General features: G+C 35.1%; 1 long non-coding RNA gene across 5 annotated transcripts in view; it reads right to left on the bottom strand.

The window, feature by feature from the left end:
• Positions 1 to 26,506, bottom strand: part of LOC113604651 (uncharacterized) — a 124,913-nt gene that overhangs the window by 13,752 nt on the left and 84,655 nt on the right. For 4 of the 5 annotated variants that reach the window (XR_008295860.1, XR_008295859.1, XR_003426645.2 and 1 more), the window contains 2 exons: positions 24,929 to 25,085; positions 15,564 to 15,692 (listed from right to left, as the gene is read on the bottom strand). This is a non-coding gene — a long non-coding RNA (uncharacterized LOC113604651). The remainder of the gene's footprint in view (positions 1 to 15,563; positions 15,693 to 24,928; positions 25,086 to 26,506) is intronic. The other variant, XR_008295858.1, reaches the window with a different exon arrangement.

The following is a 26,506-nucleotide window of genomic DNA, read 5'->3' as shown; positions in this document are numbered from 1 at the left end:
AACAGAAAACCAAGGGACTGTGAGAAGCATCACATACACAGAAAGAAAGAAGTGGGGAAAAGAGAAAAAAAGTAAAACAGGAAAATGCTGAGGGTGACATACAGTAAAGAGGATTAATGTAAAATGATACAAACTAATAGCAAGTCTCAGTGACAATGCTGAGAATCAAAGGCACGAAAAGCAGAGAAAGAGCCTATTCTAAACAACCACAAATTGAGAGCTCTGAGATTGCACGTATCTCTGCATGTGCATGTGAGTAGGTGTGTTGTTTATACCATGGTGACGTAAAAGATTCACCACACGTGTTGAAACGACTTGTCGCTGAGAGTATAGTTTTCTGTTGCTGCCATAATAAATTACCACAAATTTAAGAGCATAACACAATGCCCATTTCTTATAGTTTCTATGGATCACAAGTTGGGGCATAGTTAGCTAGGTTTTCCGCTTGTGGTCTCACAAGGCAGCCCACTCATCTGCACTCTTGTCTGGAGGTTCTGGGGGAAAAATCTGCTTCCAGGCTCATTGAAATTGTTAGCAGATTTCATTTCCACATTGTAGGAAGGGGGTCTCTGCTCCTGTGCTGACTAGTGGATGCGGATTATTCTCAGCTTCTGGAGGCCTCTCACAATGGTCAGCTTGTGGCTTCCTTCATATTCAAGGCCAATAATGGCATGTTCAATGTTTCTTGTACTTATAATCTTACATTCTCTTCTGCTTCATCTTTTAAAGGCTCATGTGATTAGCTCGAGGTCACGTAGAATATCTAGAATAATCTTACTATCTAAAGGTCAACTGATTAATAACATTAATTACATCTGCAAAGCCTCTCTGCCATGCAACTTACCATAATTATTGATGAAATACTAGGAGATGAAGATCTAAACCTAAGAAAATTTGAAAACTAGCTTTCAAACAAGCTGATCTACATGTAATTTAAATAGTTGCTAAAATAATGTCAATACTTTAAAGACAACAAAACTCATACACTAAGTAGTATAACATTAATAAATCAGAGCATTCAATCAAAATTGCTAGGCAGGTAAAAAAAATATGACTTATAATTAGGATAAAATCAGTCAATAGAAACAGATACAGAAAAAACAGATGATGGATAAGAGCCTTAAGATAGGTATTTTTTTAATGTTCATTTATTTTTGAGAGACAGAGGGAGACAGAGTATGAGCAGGGGAGGGGCAGAGAGAGAGGGAGACACAGAATCTAAAGCAGGCTCCAGGCTACGAGCTGTCAGCACAGAGCCCGATGTGGAGCTTGAACTCACAAGCTGTGTGAGATCATTACCTGAGCCGAAGTCGGACGCTTAACCGACTGAGCCACCCAGGCGCCCCAAGATAGATATTTCAAATGTGCTCTAAGAATTAAAAAAAAACATGGTAAGTGAAAAAGAAAAATGGAAGCTATTGAAAAACAAAACAAAACAAATGGAACCTCTAGAGCTAAATAATAAAATATCTAATTGGAAAAATTCACTAACTAGGTTTAAGAGCACATTAAAAACTATGGAAAAAACAATAAATGGGAAGATATCACAACAGAGACTATTAAAAACGAAATCATGTGATGCAAGGAGACTTAAAATAGCCACTCAGAGAATAGTGAGAAAACAGAAATCATATAACATACATGTCATTGGGATCCCAGAGGGGAAAAAAATTGGGAAGGAAGAAAAATATTTACCAAATAATGACTGAATCTTTCATTGGTTTAATGAAAATCATAAACTCCCTAATCCAACAAACTCAGCAGACTAAAATCAGGACAAACCAACAGAAAAATACCGTAATTCTCCACAAAGTGAAATTTTTGTAAATCAGTAATAAAGAGAAAAACTTTAAAGCTCCTGGAGAAAAAAAAAAAGAAAAAAAGACAAAATACACACAGAGGAACAAAGACTGAGATTTCTCAACAGAAATAAAGCCAGACAAAAGATAATGAAACAACATTTAAAAAAAAAAAAAAGGTCAACCTGGAACTACCGAAGTAGCAAACAGAAAAACCATCCTTCAAAAGCGATGGTGAAGTAAAGACCTTTTTCAAGAACAAAAGCTGATAATTTGTGACTAGCAGACCTGCACTAAAAGAACAATACAAGAGCTCTTTGGGATCAAGAAAAATTATACCAAACAAAAACCTGTATTTATGTACAGGAAAAAAAGTACCAGGATGTTACTATGGAGGTAAATGTAAAATACCTTCCTCATTTAAAAAATTAATATTTTTTTAACTTTTGAGAGACAACATGCAGAGGAAAGACAGAAAGAGAGAGAGAAAATCTTAACCAGGCTCCATACTCAGCACGGAGCCAGATGAGGGGCTCATTGCAGGACCTGGGATTATGACCTGGGCTGAAATCAAGAGTCGGTCACAACCAAATGAGCCAGCCAGACGCACCTAAAACTCATTGTTAAAGACAAGAATAAACTACTGCAAAATATATAACATATGCAGAGGTAAAATGTATGGCAATACTAAAACCCAGAGGGGGAATGGAAGCCTGCTGTTCCAGGGTTCTTAAGTTACTATGGGTTGTCAGTGAAACTATTTTGAAGGTACTCTGTGGTAAGTTAAAGTTGGAAAGGAGAGAGTTAAAGCATACTGTTGTAAGAGTCTTATGTGGGAGGTGGTAAGGTATTATTTAAAGGTAGACTGTATTAAAGATGTATATTGTAAACCCAGAGGCAAAACCTATTAAAAAACAACAACAACAACAACACAAAAACCAAAGAGGTATAGCTAATAAAGCAGTAAGTGTAGATAAAGTCAAACACTGAACAATATTCTGAGAAATAAGGAAAAGATGATATTTAAATAATTTTGCACTGTTTTGCCTCATACAGGGGATGAATATGGGGATTTTGGTTTTTTAAGAACACTTTTAAGACAAAGAAATTATGATGTGCTATGTTTTATGCTACGTAATTGATACACTAACTCCCAAGATAGACATGGTTTCTAAGACCAACCCCATATGCGTATTTGTTAATATTTTTCCTTTAAACCTAATAAACTGAAATGGAATGGATGAAATGAGGAATCGGGTGACTAGAATCATGCTACACAACAAATAAAACTGCTCGACTGGGACACAGAAATAAACACATAACTTCTAAAGCAATAGATGAACATCAAGAAAGACTCTATCAGCAGGAGCTAAGCAGGAAGAAAAGGAGAAAAGTGACCAGGGAACCAGTATGTCTTCTCGGACCATAAGATATCCCGAAAGAGATCCCTGTAATCCCCAGTTTCCTATCTGAGACCACCTACATAAATCCAGAACATTGGGAAATGGAAAATCAATCCACTTCACTGCTGTCTCAACTTGAATGACAGTGGAGGAAAAATAGATTTCCCCTGTTAATCTGACATCCACTGCCCTGTCATTGGTTTGGAGCCTGAATCTTTATTGTTTATGTAGCTTCAATATACAAGCTGGAAATTGTAATATTAACTGGAGTTGGGACTGTCATGCTCACATGTACCTGAAAGAAGGAAGTACAAATACTGAGGTACAATTTAGACTGACAGCTTGCTTCTCAACAGATTACAGTGAAAAGTCCTTAATGTTTTCAGAGAAAATAATAGTCAACCTAGACTGTCTACACAGCTAAAGTATTTTTCAAAAATGAAAACAAAATAGACATGAAGAAAACTGAGTAAGTTGGCTTCTAAAAAACTCCCAACAGGACTTTAAGAGACAAAACAGATGAACGCAAGGGAAGAGAAACAAAAATAATATAAAAACAGGGAGGGGGACAAAACATAAGAGACTCATAAATATGGAGAACAAACAGAGGGTTACTGGAGAGGGTGTTAGGAGGGGGGATGGCTAAATGGGTAAGGGGCACTAAGGAATCTACTCCTGAAATCATTGTTGCACTACACGCTAATTTGGATGTAAATTTAAAAAAATTAAATTAAAAATTAAAAAAAAGAAAAAAAGATGAACACAATAATGTTAAAAACTGAAAAAAAAACCCTCAACAAAATAATTCTGTCAAAAAGGAAGGAAAATGGTCCCATAAAGAAGGTCTAAAATCCATCAAAGAAGGGAGAATAAGAAATATAAGGATAAATCTATATGGTTTTTTTATTTCATAAAATCTTAAATAATGTTTATTTGTAGGTTCTAACACAAGCTAGAAATTTAAAAAATCTGACAATTGTAAATGTGCTCTGAGAAGGGTGATGGGAAATAAATTATTTTAGGTCTTTGAATTAAAGGAGAGGTAAAAATATTTATTAACTTTAGAATTTATATATATATATAAGCTCAAATTGTAAATCTAACTATTAAAATATTATAATGCAAGAAATAGCTTCCTAACAGTTAAGGAGATGAAAATTAAAACTTTAATCACTAGATAAGGATCCAGAGAAGGAATATATGAAACATGAAACATGAAACAAGAAACATGAAAACTGGGACATAGGGAAAGTTCAGTAATATTTAAAACCTAACCTTAAATAGTTCTTTGATTTGCCAATGTTTGAAACATGCTTTACCATACCAATTCATTTAATACAATAATCTTTTGAGGCACCTATTATTATTATATCATTTTACAGGTACAAACCTTAGGCAGTGAGAGAGAAAATGGTTATCTATAAGAGAAGGCAAGATTCAAACCTAAGCAGTCTGCCTCAAGAGTCTGTTTTTTGGGGGCACCTGGGTGGCTCAGTTGGTTAAGCGTCTGACTTCAGCTCAGGTCATGATCTCATGGTTCGTGAGTTCAAGCCCTGCGTTGGGCTCTGTGCTGACAGCTTAGAGCCTGGAGCTGCTTCAGATTCTCTGTCCCCCCTCTCTCTGTCCCTCCCCAGCTGGCACTCTGTCTCTCTCTCAAAAATAAATAAACGTTACACACACACAAAAAGTTAAAGAGTCAACGTTTTTAAATACCACCAAAACATAGAATTTAAAATGACTGTTACACCAAACTGTTACACCAAACACTGAAATAAACATACTGAATGAAATGTCCATTTTTCTAGCAAAGATTGTTTTACTGAATTGGGAAAAATCCATCTACTTAGAAAAGACATCTGAAACAACATAAGATCCATGTCATCGCAACTATCAATACTTTGTTCCTTTATATTGACTATTTCGTTGCATGCATATATCACGATTTGTTTTTTCATGCCCATGACTTGAGGGACATTGTGGGGCTACTATGAATAAAGCTGCTGTGAACATTTCTATATAAGTATTTCAGTAGGCGTGCATTTCCATTTCCTTTGGTTTAAAAGTATGAAATTGTTGAAGTGCTCCCCAAAGTGGTTGTACAATTTACAAATTCATCAGCAATGTTTAGGAGTTCTGACAACTCTACAACCTTGCAAAATCTTGTGATTTTAGGATTTTTAATTTCAGTAAATGCGTGTGTACTGATATCTCTGAGATTTTAATTTGCATTTCTCTGATAACTAATAATGTTGAACAGCTTTTCATCTGCTTGTGGTTCATATATCTTACATCATTATGCATCTGTTTAAAACATTAGCCTATTTGCAAGTGTTCTTTTTATTACTATAATCATGGTGGTGGTGGTTGTTAAGTAGTTGTAAAAATGCATTATACCTTTTGGATATAAGTCCTGTGTCAGATACATGTTACAAACATTGTCTCTCAGTAGGTGGTTTGATTTTTCATTTTCTTAACTGATTTTCTGAAGAATATATACCTTAAATTTTTTCATGCACATAAAAAGTTCTAACAAATCTAGAAAAAGTCTATTAAAACTAGTGAGTGAATGTAACAAGACTGCAGGACACATTCCCAATGTACAAAAATCAATTGCATTTATATATACGAGCAACAAATAATTACAAAATAAAAATTTTAAACATACCCTGTATAAGAGCATCAAAAATTTATAATATTTATAGATAAATTCAACAAAATATGTGGAAAAATTTTCATAGTGGAAACTACAAACATGACTGAGAGAACAGAAAGTGGTAAATATTGATGAGGTATGTCCTTGTTCACTGATTTTGAAAATTCAGTATTTTTATGATATTATTTTTACTCAAATTCATCTGTAGATTCAATGAAATGCCAATTAAAATGGGATTTTTGTGGAAATTGGCAAGGTGATTCTAATTCTTAAATAAAATGAAAATAACCACAGAATAACTAAAACCATATTTTCCAAAAAAAATATAAAAAGTAATTAAGCTATCCATATTGAATTTTTAGGGACTTCCATTCATTATATCTACTGTATCACACTATCCTCATGTTAATATTAATTTAAATTTTTTAATTCAAGTGTAATTAACATACAATGCTAGGAGTCTCTGATGTATAATATAGTGATTAAACAATTCTATACATGACTCAGTGCTCACCAGAGCAAGTGTAATCATCATCTGTCACCAAAGTATTTTTATAATCTTACTGACTATATTCCCTGTGCTATTGTTTTTATCTCCCTGACTTATTTTGTAACGGGAAGTTTGTACCGCTTAATCCCCTTTATCTCACCCACTCCAGTTCACCTACTCTCTGGTAACCACCAAATTTCTTCACTACATTTAAGAGAGAATTTTTTTCTTTGTCTCTAATTTCTTGTTCATTTGTTTTGTTTCTTAACTCACCCATATCAATGAAATCATATGGTATTTGTCTTTCTCTGACTGACTTATTTCATTTAGCATTATTACTTTCTGTATCCAGCCATGTTGTTGCAAATGACAAGATTTCACTGTTTCCATTATATATACAAACACTTATCCATTAATCTATCAAAGGACATTTGGATTGTTTGCATATTTGGCTACTGTAAATAATGCTACAATAAAAATAGGGGTGATATTTTTTGAATTAATGTTTTTATTTTCTTTGGGTAAATAGTGGAATTACTGTATGATGTGATAATTCTATTTTTAATTTTTTGAGAAGTCTTCTGTTTCCTACAGTAGCTACTTCAGTTTACATTTCCACCATCAGTGCATAAGAGTTACATTTTCTCCATGTCCTCACCAACAATACTTATATACCTTGTGTTTTTTATTTTAGCCATTCTGACAGGTGTGAGGTGACAGGTAACTCATTGTTTTGATTTTCACTTTCCCTTAGAATTGGGTTGAGCATCTTTTCATCTGTCTGTTGGAGATCTACATGTTTCTTTAGAAAAATGTCTATTCAGGTCCTCTGCCCATTGGATTATTTTGTGTGTATATGTGTTGACTTATAAAAGTTGTTTATTTTGTATAACAACCCTTTCTAGGATATATCATTTGTAAATTTCTTCTCCTATTCAGTAGGTTACTTTGTCATTTTGTTGATGATTTCCTTCCTTGTTTAAAACCGTTTTATTTTGGTGTTGTCTATAATATAATTTTGCTTTCCTAGAGATATCTTTTAAAAATGTTTCTATTGCTGATATCAAAGAAATGACTTCTTATGTTTTTTTTCCCCTAGGAGTTTTATGGTTTCAGGTCTCACATTTAGGTCCAATTTCATTCTTTTACATGTAGCTATCCAGTTTTCCCATCACCATTTGTTTAACAGCTCTCTTTCTCCCATTGTATATTCTCACATCCTTTGTCACAGATTAATAACCATGTAAGTGTAGGTTTATTTATGGGCTCTCTAGAAATGTGTATGTCTCTTTTCTGCTAATGCTATATTGTTTTGATTACTACAGTTTTGTAGTATATCTTGAAACGTGGGGTTGTGATAGTGCCAGTTATAGTCTTCTTTCTCAAGATTGCTTTGGCTGTTCATCTTTTATGGTTCTGTATAAATTTTAGGATATTTATTCTACTTCTGTTAAAAATATTTTTGGTACTTTGATAAGGATGGCATTAAATCCTAGTATGGACATTTTACAATATTCTTCCAATTTATGAGCATGAAATATCTTTCCATTTCTTTGTGTCATCTATAATTTCTTTCATCAGTGTTTCATAGTTTTCAGAGTACATGTCTTTCACCTCCTTGGTGACCTTTATACTTAACTTGGTTAAGTTTATATTTTTTCTTTTTGTTGTGACTGAAAATGGGATTGTTTTCTCAATTTCTCTTTCTGCTACTTTGTTATCAGTGTATAGAAATACAACAGACTTATGTACATTAACTTTTTAGCCTTTGACTTTACTGAATTTATCAGTTCTGGTAGCTTTTTGGTGGCATCTTTAGGGTGTTACACATAAAGCATCATGTCATCTGCAAATAGTGAAAGTTTTATTTTTTCCCTATGAATTTGGATTTTTTAAATTTATTTTTCTTGTCTGACTGCTGTGGCTAGGACTTCCAGTATTATGTTGAATAAAACTGCTGAGAGTGGACCTCGTTGTCTTTCAATTCTTTTTTACCAAAAAGCCTAATGTTAGCTGTGGGTTTTTCATACACGGTCTTTATTATTTTGAGGTATATTCTCTTTAAACATACTTTGTTGAGAGTTCTTCCATGTATGGATGTTGTACTTTGTCAAATGTTTCCTCTGTATCTATTGGGATGATCACGTGGTTTTTATCTTTCCTCTTTATTTTTTATTTTTTTATTTTTGAGAGACAGACCATGTGCAAGCAGAGGAGAGGCAGAGAGAGAGGGAGATACAGAATCTGAAACAGGCTCCAGGGTCCAAGCTGTCCACCCAGAGCCTGATGCAGGGCTAGAATCCAAGAACTGTGAGATCATGACCTGAGCAGAAGTCAGACACTTAACTGAGCCACCCAGGTGCCCCTATCCTTCCTCTTCTGAATGTGATGTATGACGTTGATTTACCTGCAATATTGAACCACCCTTGAATCTCTGAAATAAATGCCACTTAATCATGGTAAATTATTTTAATACTTTTGATTTGGATTTCCTAATATTTTGTTAAAGATTTTTGCATCTACATTCATTAGAGATAATGGTCTGTAGTTTTGTTTTTTGTTTTGTTTTTGTAGTGTCTTTATCTGGTTTTGGCATTGGGATAAAACTGACCTCAAAGAATGGATTAGGAAGCTTTCTGTCTTCTTTTTTGGGGGGTTGGAATAGATTGAGATGAATAGATATTAACTCTTCTTCAAATATTTGGGGGAATTAACCTGTGAAGCCATCTCGTCTTGGACTATTGTTTGTAGGGAGTTTTTCATTGCTGGTAATTGGTTTGTTCAAATTTTTATTTCTTCCAGATTCAGTTTTGGAAGATTATGTGTGTCCAGAAATTTATCCATGTTTTAGATGGTCCAATTTATACTTTTTTCCTGGTATTCTCTTATAATCTTTGGATTTCAATGGTGTCAGTTTATTTCTCCTCCTTTATTTGATTTTTTTGAGTCCTCTCTCTTCTTCTTTTGTTGCGTCTGACCAGATTTTCTCAATATTGTTGATCTTTTTAAAGAAACAGCTCCTGGTTTCATTGATCTATTTTACTGTTTTTTATTTCCATTTCATCTATCTCTGCTCTAATTATTATCACTCCCTTCTTTCTACTGGCTTTGGGTTATGTTTTTTTCTTCTTTGTATAGGACTTTTAGGTTTAAGGTTAGATTGTTTAGATTTTTTCACTTCTTGAGGTAGGCCCATATTGTTAAAATTTTAGAAGAGCTTTTTCTGCATCTCAAAGATTTTGGAGCTTTGTGTTTTCTTTTTTATTTGCCTCAATGTATTTTTTTTGATTTCCTCTTTGATTTCTTGGTTAATCCATTGTTTACTAGCAAGTTATTTAGCCTCCATGTATTTATATTCTTTGCGAGTTATTTCTCGTGATTGATTTCTTTGTGGGTTGATTTTTTTTTTAATATTTATTCATTCTTGAGAGACAGAGCATGAGTGGAGGAGGGGCAGAGAGAGAGAGAGGGAGACAGAAAATCCAAAGCAGGCTCCAGGCTCTAAGCTGTCAGCACAGAGGCATACACAGGGCTCGAACTCATGAAATGTGAGATCATGACCTGAATGACGCTGGACACTTAACCACCTGAGCCACCCAGGTGCCCCTGTTGTAATTGATTTCTAATTTGTCTTCTAGTCTGAAGATACGCATGGTATGATTTCAACCTTTTTGAATATGTTGAGACTTGTTTTGTGGCCTAATGTGGTCTATTCTGGAGAATGTTCCATGCACACTTGAAAAATATGTGTATTCCACTATTTTTGAACTGTTCTGAATATATTTGTTAGGTCAGTATAGTCCAATGTATCATTAAAAGCCATTGCTGCTTTATCTATTTTCTGTCTGGATGATCAATCCATTGATAGTGGGGTATTACAGTACACTATTATGGTATTACTGCCAATTTCTTCCTTTATGTCTGTTAATAGTTGTTTTATGTATTTAGGCACTCCCATGCAGGGTCCATAAATATCTACAATTGTTAGATCCTCTTGTTAGATTGTTCCCTTTAGCATTATGCAGTGTCCTTCTTTCTCTATTGTTACAGTCTGTTTTAAAGTCTATTTTGTTTGATAGAAGTATTTCTACCCTAGTTTTCTTTTTGCTTCCATGTTAAATGTATTCTGCCCTTCACTTCTAATCTGCATGTGTCTTTAGGTCTGGAGTGAATTTCTTGTAGACAGCATATAGATAAGTCTTGCTCCCCCCCCCCCCCCGTCCCTATTCAGGCACCCTATGTTTTTCCATGGAGCATTTAATCCACTTACATTCAAATTAATTATTGATAGTATATGCTTATTATCATTTTGTTACTTGTTTAATGGTTGTTTTTCTATTTCCTCTTAGTTCCTTTCTTACTCTATTCCTTTATGGTTTGATAGCTTTCCTTACTGACATATTTTTTTCTCTTTATTTTTTGTGTTATCTATTATAGCTTTTTGATTTGTGGTTGCCATTAGGCTCATATACAACATCTTAGGCATATAGCAGTCTGTATCAAGCTGATAGTGGCTTAGTCTGAATACATTCTAAAAGCACTAAATTTTTTACTCCCCTATCCCCATGTGTTATGTATATGATGTTATATTTTACATCATTTTATTCTGTGAATCCTGATTTTTATCATTGATTTTACTTCTCTATGCTTTAATTTCTGTACTTGTTTTATAAGTGATTAATCTACCTCTTTTATTGTGTTTGTAATTACCTGTGCATTTTTTCCTTTCTTAATTTTCTTATTCCTGATTAGGGCCATCATTTTTACTGAAAGAATTTACTTAACATTTCTTGTAAGGCTGGTTTAATGGTGATGAACTCTTAATTTTTTGGAAACTCTGTCTCTCCTTTTCAGAGTGACAGTCTAAATGGGTGAGCGTTCTTTGCGTATTTTTTTCCTTTTTGCACTTTGAATATATCATGCCATTCCCTTCTGGCCTGCAGAGTTTCTGCTGAAAAATCAAGTGACAAGACTCATGGAATTTCCCTTGTATGTAACTATTTTCTTTTCTTTTAAAATTCCCTATCACTACATTTTACCATTTTAATTATTATATATTGGTGTGGACCTCCCTGGGTTGATATTGCTGGGAGTTCTCTGTGCCTCCTAGATTTGGGTATGTCTTACTCAGATTAGAGGAGTTTTCAGCTATTATTTCTTCAAGTAGTTTTTCTGTCCCCTAATCTCACTATTCTTCTGGGATCCCTACTATGCAAATTTTACTATGCTTGCTGATATTGTTGAGTTCCCTTAAGCTCTTGTCATTTTTTAAAAATTATTTTTTTCTCCTTTTTTCCTCCTTTTTTCCACTCAGCTTGGTTGCTTTCCACCACTCTGTCTTCCAGCTTGCTGACCCATTCTTCTATGTGCTCTGATCTGCTGTTGATTGCTTCTAGTATATTTTTAATTTCAGTTTTTGAGTTCTTCAACGTGGGTAGGTTCTTGTTCACATTTTCCATCTCTTTGTTGAAGGTCTGAGATTCTCCACTGTTTGCTCAAGTTCAGTGAATATTTTTATGACTGTTATTTTGAATTATCAGGCACATTGCTCATTTCTGTTTCATTTAGCTCTTTTGCTTGATTTTGTCCTGTTCTTTAATTTGGGGAATATTCCTGTCTCCTCATTTTGAAAAACTTTCAGTGTTTCTATGTGTTAGGAAATCAGCTATGTCTCCTGATCTTGAAAGTAGCAGCCTTCTGAAGAAGTGTTCATGTGGTGCCTTGTAGTGCGCTGTCCTCTGTTCATTTGAACAAGGCATTGTATGGATGTGTCATATGCAGGTTGCATGTGCCCTGCTTTTCTGGTTGGGTCTTGTTTGCCTTAAGCCCATTCAGCTACAATGGCCTACTTTGCCTGTTATGGGCCAGGTTTTTGGTCCCAGGGCTTTTAAGGAGCCAGTCTACAGCCCCATGGACTTATAGTTGAGCAGTATCAGCATTTAGACAGGATGTCTGCCCTCAGTACATTTCCTGAGGCTGTGATCACACCAAACCACAGGACTCTCTCCCTATGTTGTGCCCTGAGGGGTTTTCATCGGTGGGATGGTCCTACAGACAAACCATATCCTGCGTCCAATTGGGAGATGGAGTGACTCCAAACTGCAGAGCTATTCTCCCTATCTATTCCCTGAGAGGTTTTTGTTGGTGGGTGGTGCAGGAAGTCAGATTATGTTCCTGTCCCCAGCCAATCTGGGCTGCAGATGCACTGATTGATGGGGCACTCTGCACTGTTGGTGCTGCTGTCGCACTTCTGTGTGTTATTATCTTTCCCTGTGCCCAAAGCAGGAATCACTTTGGCGTGGTGGCAGTACTGGCTAAGGCTGCTTGCAGGATGAGATGGTATAGAAGCTGCTTTGGAGGGACTCCTGCCTAGGAGTGGTGGGGGGATTGGATGGGGCAAATCTGCAGGAGAATGTGGGGTCAGAGTTTGTGGTGTTAGCAAGTTAGGTGGAAGATGCTTGTGCAAGTTCCTGTAGGTGTCTAGCTACCATGGGGGTTTAGAGGGAAGAAATGACACCTGCCAGATCTTTTGTTCTTGGAAAACTCTCTCCTAAAGATCCATGCCCATCCAATGCACATTCTGAGGTTAGTAAATAAGTCTTCATGTATCTTAAATTTGTAATATTTGTTATGCCTCTTTTCATGTGATCTAACCAGGCAATTCTTCTGTGTATACATGAAAAATTGTGCATTCTATTTTTTTTGGATGGAATGCCATATATATATATATACACACACATATATATATCTTTTAGAACCATGTATTCTGAAGTATGTTTCAAGTGAAAAAAATGTTCTTGTTGAAAAAAAATAATGACTTTAACTGGGGGTACTTATTTAAAATAAAGCATATCAGGCGGGATGGGTGAAATAGGTGAAGCAGAATAAGAGTATACTTATCATAATGAGCACTGAGTAATGATAGAATTGAATTACTATATTGTACACCCTAAACTAATAACTAATATAACACTGTATGCTTACTGGAATTAAAATTTAAAACCTATTATATATATGTACATATATATATGTACACACATATAAATACATATAGACACATATAAATAAGGAGAAATCCTACCATTTGTGACAACATGGTTGGATTTTGAAGACATTTTTCTAAATCAGAGAAAGACAAATACTGTATTATCTCACATGTGGAATCTAATAAAAAACTAAAAGAAAACAAATTTATAGAAAAAGAGATCAGATTTGTGGCTGCCGGAGGTGGGAGGTGGGGAGAGGGGTAATCGAAGGAAGGTGGTCAAAATGTACAAACTTCCCATTATAAGATAAATACATGCTAGGAATATAATGTACAACATGATGACTATAGTTAATATTGCTGTATGATACAGAGGAAAGTTTTTAAGAGACTAGATCCCACGTGTTCTCATCAGAAGGAGAAAAATTTGTTTTTAGTTCTATCTAGAAAAGATTATGGATGAAACTGAACCTATTAAGGTAATAATTTCACAGTATAGGTATAGCCATCATGCTGTACACTTTAAATTTATATAGTAACGTATATCAATGACTTCTCAATAAAATGGGAAAAAATAACTCCCTCCCCAACCCCCTCCTCCAAGAAAAAAGAATATAGCATGCTAAGTTGATGTCCAGAGGCTGACAAAGTTAGCTGCCTGAATGGCAATTCTACTCAGATGTTTTGCTAAAAGGGAAGAAATATGATGTGATAGCTAGAAGGAAGAATATAGTGGAGTGCAAGTTAAGGGTTTTGGAAATGTATTATTTGCTTGTTGTTGTTGTTGTTTTTCCTTAAGATGATCAAGGTTTGAAGACCCTTATAGGCTGAGGAGAAAATCCAATAGAATTAAATTATTTGGGGAATGGAAAAAAAATCTTCATGTACACCCCAGGTGCTTTTGAAACTACTGCTTCTATGCTGTTTCTCCAAGGGGTTGTTTGTTATACTGGCTCTTTAAGGGAAATTTCAATTTCTTACTGCTTTCAGTGCTCCCAGAGCTAAGCCCACTGAATTTTCAAGTACTGGAATTAAGCCTTGCTAGTTTTGAAAGCCAAATATTATAGGGACTTGTCTTCCCAGTGCAGGTCCCCCGTGCCTAGGATGCCTGGTTGGGTTCTGCTCTTCTACCCTCTGCTTGCTTATGGTGCCCCTTCTGTTTGTGGTTAGTCTCACTAGGAGTTTGGTTCCCTGCCCCATCTCCCCCCCTCCTACTGTTCTTGATGTGGCTATACTGTAGGTCCGTCCGTGGGATAAGGTGAACCTAGGATCCTCCTACCTCACCATTTTCCTAGGAGTTCTAGCATTCATAGAAGTTCCTAGTATTCTTTAACCGATGAAACAGTAACTTTTCAGGGGCACCTACGTAGCTCAGTTGGTTGAGTGTCTCTTGATTTCGGTTCAGGTCATGATCCCAGGGTCATGGGATCAAGCCCCATGTCAGGCTCTGTGCAATGTGGAGCCTGCTTAAGGTTCTGTCTCTCTCTTTATCCCTCTGCCCCTCTCCCTCTAAAATAAAAAAAATACAGGAAAATAGAAAAAAAGGAAGTATTTTTCCACTGACATTCAAGCATCTGATAAATGCAAGTGCATAACTTATATATGACTTTGCTAAAACCAAATCATAACAAAATTATACTTTTGTATAAATGTACAATTTTTACTAACATAATTTCATATTATTTTATTGTCCTTTTTAACTTTAGGTTTTTATTATTTTTTAATCAAAACACTCCAGTTTTACTATCAAAAATCATATATAGCTGTGTGAGGCCAAATAAGAACCTTCTGTTGTACACAGAGGGGTACATTCTGGGCTCACATAGGGTCCATGTTTACTCATCAAGCTGCCGTTGAGACCAATGTATAATTTAGAAGGGAGGGAAAAGAGATTAGAGGCAATGAGTACTTTGCCTTTGCTCAATATCATTGATCAAATAATCTGTCGGTGCCTATATAACATGCCTGAGAAAATAGTGTAGTTTTATTAGTGGTAACTTTCCAGAATCAATAACTTTTCTAATGAATATAAAAGCCTGGGTGCCTTAGAGTCCAAATTCATGCAATTGGATTGCTTGTTGTAATCAAGCAGTGGCATTAACGTTCTGATGTGATAAAATAAGTGTTTAGTAATTTAGTCCTCAACTGCTTCTGGCATTTCAACTCTTTGTTGGCATATAAAGCAGAAATTTCTCCTGTAGTAAAAAGTAATTTATTGACTTTTTTTTATCACCTGTGATGAATAGGTTATTGGACTTGCGAGCATTTCTCTTCAGACATTGCAGGACAGGAGATGGCTGGCACCAACCTTAGCAAATTGAAATTCAATCCAGATCAATAAGGCGTTTTATTTAATTTGGCCCTGGAATAGAAATAATCATCACATTTTCTAATAAGCATGTCTAATTTCAATTTTCACACTATGTATTTATTCTGTATAATCAAGCATAACTGCTGGCCTTGTTCTTCTGAGTTGACAAATGCATTGCATAGATGTGCACTTAGCAGGTAACTACTATATAGGATGTGGTGGGCAAAGAATGTGCCTAGACATAATAATGAAAATTTGATAAATGTCTACCTAGAACTTGTAAATATTCCTAAGACTTTGATTGTATTTACTGGTTGTCTACCTAGGTAACAACAACCAAAAAATGTATGCATAAGGGTATGTAATTTTCTTTACATAGCAACCAGCTTGTTTTTATGAAATATTTACAAACTGAGGAAATTCTAAAAGCTTACTGAGGTTAAGTAATTCCTGGCTAAAATATGCTAACAGGCTGTCAGCAATGAAGTGGTTAAATAAGTGTCAGCTGGCTTGTGCTTTGTAACACTGTCTCACACTGACTGGTTTAATACAACCATTTATTTAGCTCATTATTGTATGGGTAGGAAACATGAGCTGGTCTCTGCTGGAAGGTACTGGTCTCAGGTACAGTCATCTGAGCATCTATGATAACCGTGGTCAGCTTGAGGGTCAGCGGAGACAGCCTGGCCTCTCAGATATTTGAGTCGGTCGATGACTGTTAGTTGGGTGTCGATCATACTCCAGAGGCCTAGTCTGGACTTATTTGCTTGGTGGTCTCAGGGGTCTAAGAGCACTAATAAAGTAGCATTAATGCACAAGCACTTCTACAGTTTCTGCATTCATCTTACTTGCTCATATCATATTTATTAAAGTAATCAGTTACCAACCACAGACTCTGTATGAGAAGGCACTACCAACACATACGGATACAGGGAGGTGTGAACATACTGGAGCCTTGCCAAAGCACTGGCTCAGGTCCTGATTTCTTTAGCACTCTTTATCAATATCTGTATGCATCACTTTCTCATTTCTACTGAGCTAAGATGTATTTTTGAAGACTTAAACATCCTTTTGCCTAAGATTTATTAATCTCAGAACATGAACTGATGTTTAGAAGACTTCTCCAAGATCAAAAGAGATGGCAGGTGTCATTTCTCTCCCCATACGCTAGTCTAGATAGCTAGACACTTGCAGAAACCTATGTGAACATTCTCCACCTATCTTGCTGCAACCACATAGCCTACTATGGCATTCTCCTGTGTACTTGACTCATCCAACCTACCCTGCTTGGCAGGCATTCCTCCAAAGCAGCTCCTGCCCCAACACACCCTGCAAGCAGCCCCAGCTTTCACCACTCCAAAATAACTCCTGCCCTGGTAAGAGGAGAAGGTGACCACACACTAATGCACCTGCAGTTCCAGCAGCCAAACCTTACAGCTGGCAGTGCAGAGAAAGTACCCTGCCGATCAGTTCAACTGTAGCCTCAGCAAATGGAATGGCAAAAGGCATCTGGTCTGACGCCAGCCCCACTCACCAAGGAAGTCTCTCCAGAAACAAGGCATGGGAGAACACCCTGCATATTGGTCCTACTGCAGATAAAATAGGGGAAGGGACAGGTATCTAGTGTGATTGCTGATATTACCAAACTACTAGCTCATGACAGCCCCAGGCAGATCCCATTTCAGCACAGAGACAAAACCCTCCTGGTGCACCAACAACAGGCAAAGTGGGCCAATGGGAGCCAACTGGACTGAAGGCAAATGAGGCTCAGCCACAACTCGGACACAGACAACCAACATAGGACATATGCTTGAAGTGCCTGATTCTGGTGAACAGGAGATACTGTGTTATTAAGGAACCACAGGAACACTTCATGAAACCACTACTTTCAAAATCAGGAGATTTAACTGATTTTCCTACCACACAGAAGCACATACCGAGAGTTAATACAAAATGGGGAGACAGAGGAATATCCCAAAATGAAAGAACAGGGCAAAATAAAGCAAAAGAGCTCTAAAACAGAGATAAACAATATGCCTGATAAAGATACTCACCAGACTTGAGAAAACAGTGGAGGATTTCAGTGAGATCTTCAACAAAGAGATGAGAAATATAAAAAACAACCTCCTCAGATTGAAGAACTCCATAACTGAAATTAAAAATATAATAAAAGGAATCAACAGCAGATTACAGGGCACAGAAGAATGGGTCAGCAAGCTGGTAGAGTATGGAAAGCAATCAAGCTGAACAAAAAGAAAAAAATAAAATTAAAAATGACAATAGATTAAGGGAACTCAATTACATCATCATGCATAGTAACATTCACATCATAAGGAGTCCCAAAAGGAGAAAAGAATAGGAGGCAAAAAATTATTTGAAGGAAAAACAGCTGAAAACTTCCCTAAAGAAAGAAATGGATGTCTATCCAGGAGGTACAAAGATCCCCCAACAAAATTAATTAAAGCAGGTCCACATCAAGACTTATAATAATTAACATGGCAAAACATAGTGATGAAAAGAGAATCTTAAAAGCTATAAAAGAGAACAATTATGTACATGGGAAACCACATGAGTCTATCACTTGATTTTTCAGCAGAAACTTTGTAGGCCAGAAGGGAGTTGCATGATATTTTCAAAGTTCTGAAAGGAAAAAAAGAAACGTGCAACAAAGAATGCTCTACCCAGCAAGGCTACCATTAGAATAGAAAGAGATAAAAAAGAATTTCCCTGACAAATAGAAGCTAAAGGAGTTCATCATCACTACACCAGCCTTACAAGAAATGTTAAGGAAATTTCTTCAGTGCAAATAAAAGTCATAATCAAGCAGAAAGTTAGGAAAAGGAAAAATTAGGAATGGAAAAAAATTTACAGGTGAATATAAACATAATGAAAGAAGTAGATTAATCACTTATAAAACCAGTATGAATTATTAACACACAAAAGCAGTAAAATCAATTATATCTAAAAAAAAAAAGTCATGGGATTCACAAAATAAAAAGACATAAGATATGACATCATATACATAAAATGTGGGGTGGAAAGAGTAAACATTCAGTGCTTTTAGAATGGATTAAAACTTAAGCCACTATCAACTTAATATAGATTGCTATATGCCTAAGATGTTATATATGAGTCTAATGGTAACCACAAATCAAAAAGCTATTAATAGATACACAAAAAATAAAGAGAATAATATCCAATCATTATCACTAAAGAAAGTCAAACCACAAGGGAAGAGAGCCAAGAGAAGAAAGGAACGAACAGGAAACAGAAAAACAACCATAAAACTAATTCCTATCAATAATTACTTTGAATGTAAATGGATTAAATGCTCCATGAGAAAATATAAGGTGACTAAATAGAAAAAAAAATACAAGACCTATCTATATGCTGGCTACAAGAGACTTACTTCAGACCTAAAGACATACGCAGATTAAAAGTGAAGGGGGCAAAAACATTTACCATACAAATGAAGGCAAAAAGTAAGCTGGGGTAGCAATACTTGCATTGAACAAAACAGACCGTAAAACAAACACTACAAGAGCAATGAAGGACACCACATAATGATAAAAGGAACATTCAACAAGACAATGGAATACATACTTTTCAAGTGCACATGAAACATTCTCTAGAATCGACCACATGTTAGGTCACAAAACAGTCTCAATATACTCAAAAACACTGAAATAATATCATGCATATTTTCAGACCACAACAGTATGAAACTAGAAATTAATCACAGGAAAAAATTTGTAAAGAACACAAATATGTGGAGACTAAGTAACATGTTACTAACCAATGAATGGGCCAGCCAAGAAATCAAAGAGGAAATCTAAAAACACACTGAGCCAAATCAAAGTGAAAACAATGGCGCAAAACCTTTGAGATGCAGCAAAAGCTTTTTCTAAGATTATAGCAATACTGGCCAACCTCAAGATGCAAGAAAAATCTCAGATAACCTAAATTTAAACCTGAAGGGTCTAGAAAAAAATAAAAAAGAAACCCTGAAGCCAGAAGAAGGAAAAAAATTATAATAAAGACCAGAGAAGAAATAAAGAGATGGAGAATAAAAAAGAAAGAAAAAGAAAAGAGTAGAATAGATTAACGAAACCAGGAGCTAGTTCTTTGAAACGATCAACAAAACTGAGAAGACTTTAGCCACACTCAACAAAAAAAAATAAGAAAGAATACCCAAATAAATAAAATCAGAAATGAAGGAGAAGAAATTACATCACAGAAATAAAATATAGCACAGGATTATAAAAGAATACCATGAAAAATTATAAGCCAAGAAATTGAACAACTTAGAAGAAATAAATTCCTAGAAATATATCTCCCAAAACTGAATCAGAAAAAAATAGAAAGTATGAACAGACCAATTACTAGCAATAAAATTGAATCAGTAATGTAAAAACTCCCAACACACAAGAGATCAGGACCAGATGGCTTCACAGGTGATTTCTTCCAAACATTTCAAGAAGAGTTAATACCTATTCTCAAACCATCCCCAAAATTAGAAGAGGATGGAAAATTTCAAGCTCATTCTATGAGACTAGCATTACTCTCATGCCAAAACAAGATAAAGACATTACAAAAAAAGAAAACTATAGAAAAATATCTCTAGTGAACACAGATGCAAAAATCCTCAACAAAATATTAGTGAAACAAATCCAGCAATACATTTAAAAAATCATTCATCACAATCAAGTAGGATTTATTCCAGAGATGCAAGGATGGTCTGATATTTGCAAATCAATCAGTGTATATATCACATTAATAAGAGAAAGGATAAAAACTAGATGATCATATCACTAGGTAGAGAGAAATCATATGCCAAAATATGACATCCATTCATGATAAAAACTCTCAACAAAGTAGTTTTAAAGGAAACATACCTCAACATAATGAAGACTATACATGGAGAACTCAAGGCTAACATTGTACTCAATGGTGACAAACTTTTTGAGAACTTTTCCCCTAAGATCAGGAAGGACAAGATGTCCACTGTCTCCACTCTTATTCAACAGAGTACTGAAAGTCTTAGTCACAGCAATCAGACAAGAAAGAGAAATAAAAGGCAACCAAATTACTTTTTCACTGTTTGCAGATAACATGACACTGTGTGTAGAAAACCCTACATACTCTATCAAAAAGCTATCAAAGAGCTGATAAATGAATTAAGTTAGGTCACAGGTTACAAAATAAATACACAGAAATCAGTTGTATTTCTACACACTAATGAAAAAGTTCTGGAAAGAGAAATTTAAAAATTCCACTTATAATTGCACCAAAAAGAAAAAAAGAACTAGGAATAAACTTAGGCAAGGAGGTGAAAGACCAGTATGCTAAAATCTATAAAACACTGGTGAAAGAAACTGAAGATGCAATCAAGTGGAAAGATATCCCATGCTCATGGACTGGAAGAACCAATATTATTTAAACGTCCATACTACCAAAAGCAATTCACAGGTTTAGTGCCATCCTTATCGAAGTACCAAAAACATCTTTCACAAAACTAGAATAATCCTACAACTTGTAAGGAACCACAAAAGACCCCAAAGAGCCAAAGAAATCTTGAGAAAGAACAAAGCTGGAGGTATCACAATCCCAGATTGCAAGATCAATTACAAAACTATAATAATCAAAACAATATGGTCCTCGCACAAAAACAGACAGACTGATCAAAAGGTTAGAGATCTCAGAAATAAACCCAAATTATACAGTCAATTGATGTAAGACAAAGGAGGTAAAAATATACAATAGGAAAAATACAGTCTCTTCAACAAATGATGCTGGGAAAACTGGAAAGCACCTGTAAAACAATCAAATAGGACCACTCTCTTACACCATACACTAAAATAAACTCAACACAGATTAAAGATCTAAGTATGAGACTCTAAGTATAAAACCATTAAATTCCTGGAAAAAACATAGGCAGTGATTTACTTGACACAAGCCATACAAGTATTTTTCTAGATATGTCTCTTCAGGCAAGGGAAACAAAAGCAAAATTAAACTAGTGGGACTACACTGAAATAAAAAGCGTACACAAGCAGAGGAAGCCATCAACAAAACAAAAAGTCAATCTACTGAATGGGAGAAGATATTTGCAAATTGTGTATCTGATAAGGGGCTATTTTTCAAAATATATAAAGAACTCCTACAATTCAACACCAAAAATACAATCTAAATAAAAATTCAGAGGACCTGAGTGACATTTTACAAAGACGTACAGATGGCCAAGAGAAACATGAAAAGATGCTGTTATTCATCATCATGGAAATTAAAACAACAATGAGATATCACCTCATATATCTCAGAATGGCTAAAATAAAAACACAGGATATAACAAGTGTTGATGAGGATGTGGAGAAAAACAAACCCTTGTGCACTGTCAGTGGGAATGCAAATTGGTGCAGCCTCTGTAGAAAAGTTTGAAGGTCCCTCAAAATTAAAAACAGAATTACTATATGATCCAGTAATTCCACTACTGAGTATCTGCCTCTAAAAACAAAAATAGTAATCCAGAAAGATATATGCACCCCAATGTTTAATGCAGCATTATTTACAACAGCCAATATGGAAGCAACCCAGGTGTCCACCATACATGGATAAAGAAGCTGTGGTATAAACATATATAAAATGCAATCTTAATCACACACGAAAAAGAATGAGATCTTGTTATTTGCAACAACATAGAAGGATTTATAGGGTATAATGCTAAGTGAAATAAGTTAGAGAAACACAAATACTATATGATTTCATTCATATGTGGAATTTAGGAAATAAAGCAAATGGACAAATAAAAAGCAAACAAAAAAACAGACTCTTAAATACAGAGGACAAACTAGTGGCTGACAGAGGATAGGCAGGTAGGGGGATGGTTAAAACAGATAAAGGGGATTAAGAGTATACTTACTGTGATGAGCACCGAGTAATGTATAGAATTGTAGAATTAAATTATTATACACTTGAAACTAATATAATACTGTATGTTCAAGTGATCATGGACTCTGTGGAGACCCAAGGTTGTTATGGTCCTCACATATCTATGGTGATCCCATTATCCTTATGTTAAGATATATAATGCATAACTGAATGTAAGAAAGGAACTCTCCTTCATATATGTATTCCTTAGGTCTACTTGCCCTGATTAAAGAGTGAGAGCCCTTGAATTGATGCAGCCTTGATAAAAGGTTATTCATTGTCATGTGAGGACTGGAATGTTTATCAGCTTCTTTCTCTGCTTCAAAGAAAATGACTAAGTTAGCATGTAATATATTAAATTACACAACTACTAATGGAAATAAAATATATATAATGAGGCAAAAAATATAATACTATATGTTAACTATATTTCAATTTAAAATAATCCTCTTGCCCAATCCTTCATGAAAATAAGATATTTTAGTGACTTTGCTATAACTTAAAAGTTAGAAAATATTCCCCATACATTTTGGATTTTACAGCTATCTATTTTAATTCCAGATATATGTTACTGTCCCAGGTTAACTAATTTGCAATACTCTAAAATATTATTTTAAATGAGCACTCTATTTGAAATTGAAATCCCAAATGTGTAATTCCTATCCTCCTTACCTTTTACTATATTCTTCCAATCACACACATACCCTCTAAAATTCTCTATAATTTACTTTATATTGTGTTTATTGTGTGTTTTCCTCATATTGCAATGTATGTTGATTATATATCCCAAAGTCTGAAATGTGCCTTCCCATGAAGGATGCTTAATAAATATTTAGGGGATGAATTGCATCACTGAACTCTTCCAGGACACCATTACACAAGGCAGGTAGACTCAATACTTATTCTGAGGTTTAATTTGTATTGGATAGAGTCGTGCTTGGTGATTCAGGAGCCCATGCTAACAGCTGCTTAAGAAATAGAAAAATAGATAATTCTAAGAGTTCTAGGGAAAAAGAAGTTGAAGGCATATGTGAATGTGTGTGTATGGATATATATGTGTATGTGTGTGTGTGTATATACACCTGTGTATATGTGAAGGAAACATGTTTATACAGGAATTTCATTTTTCTATTATTGTTTTATAATTCATTTTACACTCCCAATAAGGTCCTATTCATGAGGGAGCATTAAAAAAACTAAATGTCTAAATTGGTTGAAACTGAGATTAGATCTAATAATTTCGACAGTCCTTGTGTTTTATTTATTAAATTCCATATGAGTGAAATCATATGGTATTTTGTTTTTCTCTAACTCATCTTGCTTAGCATTATACTCCTTAGATTCATCTCTTTTGTTGCAAATGGCAAGAATTTATTTTTTTGTGGCTGAATAATATTCCACTGTAACTGTGTGTATGTGTGTGTGCGTGCGTGTGTGTATCCACATCTTCTTTATCCATTCATATATTGATGGGCACTTGGGCTGCTTGCATAATTTGGCTCTTGTAAATAATGCTGAAATAAACAGGGGTGCATATATCCTTTCAAACCAAACAAAAGACTCTGAACTATAGAGAACAAATGGATGGTTACCAGAGGGGAGATAGGTGAAATAGGTAAAAGTGATTAAGGGTACACTCATCATGATGAGCAGTGAGGAATACACAGAATTGTTGCATCAGTACATTGTATACTGGAATAAAAATAAAAATAAATAGAAAAAGAGTCTCTTTGTTAACATTCTGGGGTGACAACTTAGTTTCCATTCATGCAGCACAGTGATTAAATGTACAAATTCTAGCTCCAAATGGCATAGGTTTTAATTCCTGTTTCTCCTCTTAGTAGTGTGACCTAAGGCAAGTTTCCTCTTTATAAAAAATGTCTTCCTGGGGCACCTGGGTGGCTCAGTCTGTTGAGCATCCGACTTCAGCTCAGGTCATGATCTCCAATATGTAGGTTCAAGCCCCACGTCAGACTCTGTGCTGACAGCTGGGAGCCTAGAGCCTCCTTCTGATTCTGTATCTCCCTCTCTCTCTGCCCCTCCCCCTCTTACATTCGGTCTTTTTCTCAAAAACAAAAAACATCAAAAAAAAATTATGAACTTGGGGAAGACTTTTTTTTAAAGATTAAATGGATACTTCCACATAAATCATTTAAACCAGTTTCTACACATATCAATGATGTAGGCTTCAAAGGTAATGTAGGCATTCCCTGTAGGGTCAACAGATCCTCTTTTTAACTATGTGGCCCATCTCACATGATGCTGAAACCCTAAAGAGCAAATCCTCACAAGTCTTAAACCTACTGATGCTCCTCTGCCCTTTGCATTCCCTCAGCTTACCCGACCCTCCTTTTGCTCACCTTTACGTGGGCTGGAGTCTCAGGAAGAGACATGGAGACACCTCCTTGGTGACGTCTTTCCTCCTTCCATCTCATTTCCTGTTTCTCTCCTCTTCTCCATCCTCCAAGATTAGAAAGGAATTTGCTTTTCCCCACTCTTCTTGATCATATATTCCTTCTGTGTAAAGACAACAAACCTAAGACTTGACCCTCATAGTGGAAAATGCTTTTCTATACTGAGAAATAAACTCTATTATCTCCATGACTGCAATCATTCAGAATTACGCTTAGCCAAAGGAGAACTAAAGAAGTGTAGAAAATTCCTTCCCAGAGTCCAGCTTGTAAGTCTCATTTTGCTGCAAAATCTTATTTTGCATGTGAGATGTTAAATTATATCTAACTTTTTAATTTGGCATGCCTTCTGTAATAAATCATGATCTCTCTTGAGTCGGACTGATCCCTTGGGGCAATTGGGAAGGAAGTAATATACTTGAGAAGGAAAAGAAAAATTGATATTTTTCAAACGATACCACATTTTTCACACTTATTACTTTAATTGTACATAGGCTCTTTTGTTTATATTATGCTTTTTAAAAACCAAAACAATTGTTTCAAAGAATTAAAAACTTTAGACAGGAAAGTTAACATTATAATAAAAGTTTATGCTGTATTTGTAGGCAATTAATAGCCTTATTAAAACCTTGTTCTAGATTATTGAATAATTAGTAGGCTAATACTAGATAATGACTGCAAACCCCTTAACATGAGGACTAGTACTTGATAAGAATGCAGTAAGTCATCATGGTTTTTGTTATACCATTTCTATTTGCAATAAATTCTTGGCACCTTTCCTCCTTATCTGAGACAACAGGATAATAAATGATTATTTGCACAACTTGGATGGGGATGAAATTATATGAAGGGCTACTTAAGCATTAGTTTCATTCTTTTATTTTACTTGAAGTTTTATTCATTGTGGACATTCAATTTCCTTTCTCATTTTTTAGACAAGGTTTCTTTTGGTTTCACTTGGTTGTTACTGAAATGTTTATTGTATTTACTGTAGTAAAACTATTTTTACACCGTTTTCACTGTCTTTTATAATTACCAAATTATTAAATGCTTTCATCCTCTTTATATAATTTTTATGCTATGCCAAACTACTTACATGTGATAAACTGAACTGGTGCCAGTCAAATCACTACTTGTCTGTAAAGTCATCTTCTATATGGCCTAGATTTAATAAGTATTTTAAGCCACCAATACAACCTTTAGTTGACTATATTCTATTCAGTAAACAACAAAATAGAAGTTGTCCTTCATGTCTAAGACCTGGACACTTCCATTCTCTGAGGCTAGTTTCTTGATGTCATTAGATCACCTATTCTAATATAACTTTCCTTAGGACTTGCTTAGATTCTTTGATTCTGATTTTTGCATTGACTCACCTATGCTCAATATTTATTTTTCAAAAATTATACCATCTGTCAAGCCCTGTGCTGAGCACAAGATTAGAACAGTGAACAAAATAAACATAAAACCTTCCCTTAGAGCTTAGACTTTTTGAGAACCTGGACAGTTACAGGCAATGCTATGAAT

This window comes from Acinonyx jubatus, chromosome B1 (assembly GCF_027475565.1).
Source record: "Acinonyx jubatus isolate Ajub_Pintada_27869175 chromosome B1, VMU_Ajub_asm_v1.0, whole genome shotgun sequence".
Taxonomy (NCBI): Eukaryota; Metazoa; Chordata; class Mammalia; order Carnivora; family Felidae; genus Acinonyx; species Acinonyx jubatus.
Note: the sequence above shows the minus strand (reverse complement) of the source record. Positions and strands in the feature narration are given on the sequence as shown.